Source organism: Calliphora vicina, chromosome 2 (genome assembly GCF_958450345.1).
Source record: "Calliphora vicina chromosome 2, idCalVici1.1, whole genome shotgun sequence".
In the NCBI taxonomy this organism is placed as follows: domain Eukaryota; kingdom Metazoa; phylum Arthropoda; class Insecta; order Diptera; family Calliphoridae; genus Calliphora; species Calliphora vicina.
This window is the reverse complement of record NC_088781.1, coordinates 121,527,683-121,534,024: the sequence shown is the minus strand read 5'-3', so window position 1 is coordinate 121,534,024 and position 6,342 is coordinate 121,527,683.

Here is a 6,342-nt window from a genome sequence, read left to right as displayed (position 1 = left end):
ATAGCGTTCAAGCAGCATTTCAAACATACAAAATCGTCTTTCGCCTTCCAATGTCCCTGCTTCCGCTCCATTTCTCGCACATTAAAATCGATGGAACATAATCGCAATATGTGTGTTTTAGCAGCTCGTTCTTTTATACCCTTGACCTTCGTGAGAAGTTTTTCATTCCGTTTGTAATTTCCACAATATAATTTTCCGATCCTATAAAGTAATCTATTCTGGATCCTTATAGATAAAGGAGTCTATTAAGCCATGTCCGTCTGTCTGTCCGTCTGTTTGTTGAAACCAATTTTCTGAAGACCCCAGATATCTTCGGGATCCAAATCTTCAATAATTCTGTCAGCCATGCTATCGAGAAGTTTCCTATTTAAAATCAGCAAAATCGGTCCACAAATTGCTGAGATATGAGGAAAAAACCAGGACAAACTCGTTTTTTTACCTATATCTGGATTACTAAGTCATTAATACAGACAATATGAATATCTAATGACAGATATTTCAAAGACCTTTGCAACAACGTACATAAGACCATAGTAAGTTGGACCTACAATGGGTCAAAATCGGAAAAAATATTTTTTAAACCGATTTTTTTTTTCACCAAAAAAACTTTCAAAATCAAAATAAATTTTTTTTAAATTAAAAAAAAAATTTTAAATTTAAAAAATAAAAAATTTAAAATAACAATTCGAAAAAAACTATTTTCCAAAAAATTAACAAAAACAACCTTGGAAAAAAAAATTTTGTTTACCTAAAAATATTTAAAATTTGTATTTTAAAGTATAATTTGGTGAAAGGTATATAAGATTCTGCATAGCCGAATATAGCTCTCTTACTTGTTTAAATTAAAGAAATAAAGCAAAACTTTCCGCATATGATTATAATGACGAAGTGAGAATAAATGAAACCATCAGAAACAAAAACCACGTTCGAAAGATCCGACATATACATATACTCTTTTATTTCAAAATATTGTGTTTATTTACCAAATAAGTTGGTACAGTTTGCTTTTTGTGGAAATTAAATTTGTCTATTAAATATTTTTTTTGTAACAAAAATTTCCCCAAAAGGTTCAATTATTTCTATTACTCATTTTGTACCCTTTTTAAACCAGTTTCGACCCTATATTATGTAAGTTTTTTCTTTTAAATTTCCTTCCTTCTAAACATTTGCCATATCCTTAACATTCAAAGTATCTTCATTAACATGCAATACTCTACAGCAGCAACCACAACATTCAGTAGACAAAAACTTTTATGTCGATAAAAATCTATATGGCATACTTATGGGTACTTTGAATCAATTTCTTGCAATAAACAAAATTACTGATAAAACTACTCTCTCTCAGCGCTACAGAACTAACAAAAGAAAGACTAGGCTGACAACAATAACATTAACAACAAAGGCATATTCATATTCTCTATTATGTTAGAAGAAAAAAATAACACTAAACAAAGTACTCACGTACACAAGCATTCCATTGCAAGCCGTATTAATTCTCTCAATATTGAGGGAAAATTTCAAAATAACAATTACATGGAAGGAAATTCAAAATTGTACAGAATTTATAGACAAAACCAAGGCGAATTCATTACAAGGTGATGCCAAAAGCCGGTCAAATTTACCAACCATACACTTAATTCTTGAATTTCAATTAAGCGCCAGTATGGACCCATTTGAACACAATGTGCCCTGTTCTAAAGACTAGACAAACAGTGCTGTTAGGCTTTTTTTGGGAAAAATCGTCAAAATTATGAAAAAAAAATCGTCAAATTCGTCACAAAAATTTAAAAAAAATCGTCATAAAATCGTCAAGACTTCAAATCATGTTGTATTCATTCAATTATTTTTTTATAAAAAATTTATTTCTTTAAATAAAAAGCATCAATAAAACACCAAAAACATCGAATTTAACATAGATAAATTAACAGTATTTGTTTAAGTACCTTAATATTATTCAGCACAGTGTTTTTGTTACTGACTTTTTAATAATATTCACATAAAAACTATTTTTGAAATACTATTTTAAAAATAAAAATTTTTCCAGGGTTTTTGTCTCAAAGAATTTCTTGTCTTAGTTTTATTTATATTTATTTGGCTAAAAATACTGATGAATTTTGTAAAACTATTAAGTCATTTACAAAATCACATAAATTCGGAAACGCAGGTTTATTGTTTGATTTGACCTTTTTTACAGAAAATATTAAAATCGAAAGATCTTTCACTTATAAGCAAAGACTCGATAGAATTAATTCTTAATTCCATCTTCGTAATCAAATTAAACTGTATCTTTTAACCATTCCGGTAATGATTGCATTATAAATTAATTCATAATCTTAATTCATTTGTCCTTCAAATGTATTGAATTCATTCCTATGAGAATCAATTCCTTATGGAATAATTAACATCCCTGAAGGAAACCTGGGGACAAGTGTCTCCAAGTCACCAGTTTTGTCGACTATTTTGGTGATTATTTAGCAACATTGTCAACGAAGCGTCAACGAAGACGACTCTTCCATCTGTTATGAATTCATACCATTTCGTTTTTTAATTTGTTTAATACAACGTCAAATGTTAACAAAATATGCAGTTTCATTATTTATACATATCTACTTCAGAAAATTACCAAAAGTGTAGATTAGAATTACTGAAATGTACTAGTGAATAAGTACCTAGTCAATAGTAATATCGTCAGTAGTAGACTTCCAATGACACGCACATGTTAAATGTCTATAGTAAATAGCATTGTCTGGGGTAAAATAAGTCACTAGTACTGGTGACTGTGTCAATAGTAAGTCAGTATAGGTTCACTATTGACACTTCCTGCAGGGATGTTCCTTAATTCAAATCCATTACAAAATAGCGTTAAACATGTTTTGAATGATTGCATTTTTCTTCAATCAGATTTTGATTAGATCATCTATAACACAAACTTTAATTTTTTTACAAGTAAAGAATTCTATTTAAATAAAAGCCTTTAAAAGTAGCTAAACCTCACACTGAATTAATTCGATATTACAGCATGCGATTATATTCGATATCAAGCTAGAACTTCGATATCGAAATTAGTTTTCGATACGATAGCTCACGAATGTGGTGATTTGCCCCTGCTTATAAGCCAGTAGCTTAGTTGAATATCAACTCGGGGCCAATCGAATGGTATATATGCTATTTAAGTTACTTTGAGAAATCTTAATGTATTCCTCAAGCAATAACATTTTTTTTATTGTACTCGACAACACCTACCAGAAAAATAGTTCATTCTTATTTGTATCTACAACAAATTGATTTTAAATTTCAATTGTACATTGAGAAATCTTTAGTTTTACATAAATTTCAAGAAAAACTTCCTCTCTTTTTTATATATTTATTTTAATTTCTAAAATAAAATTTAAGTGGAAAAATCGTCGGCATGTTAGCGAATTTACAAAAGAAATCGTCAAACGTCAAATCACTAAATTTACTCAAAACAAAATAACGTAAAATCGTCACTCCTAACGCCACTGTTGACAAAGACCTTTTTATTTTCTGAACGAAACATGGTACTTGATTTCAATATATTCCATTTTTCGGATAAATTGTGTCGTATGAGTTATATTTATTTCTCTTGTATGCACTATTTGTCTGTCGTATGATTAATATTTAATTTTAATAATAACGTATATTTTTATATTTCATCTTCTTCTACACTCTAATAAATTTTCCTGTAAATTTCCACCATTTATAGTAGGTAACTTTTCTCCTACTATAATTGGGGTAAAAATACACTTTCAACAGTAATTCAAATATTTAAACACAAAGTGTGTAAAGTTACAATTGTTTATATTTTTAAAAAATGTTGAGCAACATACCAATTTTTGTGATTTTACTTACTATGTTGTTTAAAAAAACATTTGAAATGTGTAATGTTACAGTTAAACTGCTTAAAACTACACGCAAAACGTGTATCTATACAGTCAAAATGTTTTATTTACCTATATATTGAACAAACCATAAGATTCCTATTTCAAGAATTTTAAAGGACATTTTATTGAAATTAAACAAGAACTATACAAATTAAACAAGAACTATACAAATTAAATATAAATATTGGGGATTCGTATTCGGCGGCGGCCATCAAACTTAAAAAACTTAAAAAACTATTTCGTACAATTTCTGTATTTAACCGGAACTTCTGGGTCTGCAACGTTTTGCTCTGATTAAGGGCTTATTATATTTCACATCATTAGTAGAGGAGCTGTTAAAGAAAAAAACATGTGTCCAGCAATATATATCTCAGTAATGGAATTGGAATACTGATTTATGGCCTACTTTTAGATATTTTGTTACCATTTATGAAATGGCCAATGATATATTATTGCACGAAATATTTTATTCTTAGTGTCATCCGTGGACATCTCAATCTTATCTTTTGACCGTTCGCAATTGAAACCAAACCTTTATTTTTTTTAAACATTATTGCAGAACAGACTCGTCATAGATCTCAGCCATCACAATCATGTATGTAAGCTGTAAATATTAAGCAATTAAATTAGCACCCACAAAAGTCCACAAGGAATTATTCGACTGCTATATGAGAATGAACTGTTTGGATATATTGTTATATGACTCACACTTAATTTTATTAATTTTTGCATTATTGAAATTGTTATTTTTCATTAATTTTTTTGACAGGATTTTTTAATTATTTGTATTATTTTAGAAATAAAAATTTGACAAATTCGATATTACTTTATTAAAGTAAGTAAGATTACACACTTTGTATCTAAAACATATACTTTACACAAAATGTATGTAATTATAAATTTAAAATGTTTATTATATTACAAACATGTTTACCAACATTCAAAATACTATATTTTCTATGTATATTTACTGACAAAAATATTCAATTATATTTGATAAGCATATTGTGCCTAAATTTACGCAATTTCTGCAATTTTACATGAAAACTTACATACTTTATAGTAGTGCATTGAATTGTCCAACATTTTCATAATTTTTGCTCAATAAATTTTTCACAGCCTATATTTAGGCATTTTTTGCTATTATTTTTTAGTAAGGGCAAATATTTCAGTAAAACAGTTATTCAACCATTACCAACACCTCCATAATGTGGTACTTTTAGTTATTCTACGAGAACAATGACCCATAATAAAATTTGTCTCTGACCATTGTTGAGAGTATTTCAAGCTGAATGATAATACAATTAGATGTGAAAATAATACTTATGTTTTCTCTGTATATTTTTGTTAGTCTGCTCCATACAATATTGTTTGTATTTGCAAGGTTTTATTTAAAAGACCACGAAACCCTAAAATATTTAAGCTGATTTTTATGTATGTTAAAATTAAAAAGAGTAACGGTTGTTACAAAGTGCCTGATAATCTCTGGCAACTTTCGTTAAAAAGAGCACATTGTGAGTAGTTCCCTAACAGCTTGAGAGATTAAATATAACTGCGCAAGTCTTCGTTAAGTTCATTTGAATTTACATTTAACAGTTGTTAACAGTCTTTATGTAAATAAATGGAAATTGTTAAAGAAAAAACATTATTTTGGAATTAGAAAATATTAACTGTCTAAAACATTTAAATATTTCGTGTTAATTTGTAATATAATTTTCCAAAAATAAATGTAAATATATATTTATTCATTGACCTCTCAATAGTAATAAGTAAGGCAAAAGTATTCGCATTAAAGTGCGAACTTAGACTATAAAAGTCCACATTAAGTAACAATAGTTATTTTAACTTCCAGGTTAAATTTCACGCTATTTTACACTTTACTTCTGTGTATATAAATACTAAACTAAAGTAGGTAAACAAAATGATTTTAATATAAACAATTCATTTTGAAATTGTGGATTGTTCTTAAGCATAAAGTTTCAAATGTTATTTTTCATGATATTCTAAATGAATCGGTTCATTTTTCATGTTATTTTAAAGGAACGGGTTCATTTCTCATGCTATTCTAAATGTACGGGTTCATTACTCATGCTATTCTAAATAAACGTGCCCATTGCTCATGCTATTCTACACGAACGTCTTCATTTATCATGCTATTCTAAATAAACGGGTTCATTTCTCATGCTATTCTAAAAAAACGGGATCATTCCTCATGCTATTCTCAATGAACGGCTTCATTTCTCATGCTATTCCAAATAAACGGGATCATTCCTCATGCTATTCTAAATAAACGGGATCATTCCTCATGCTATTCTAAATAAACGGGTTCATTTCTCATAGTATTCTTAAGGAACGGGTTCATTTCTCATGCTACTCTCAATGAACGGGTTCATTTCTCAAGCTATTCTATATCAACGGCTTCATTTCTCATGGTATTCTA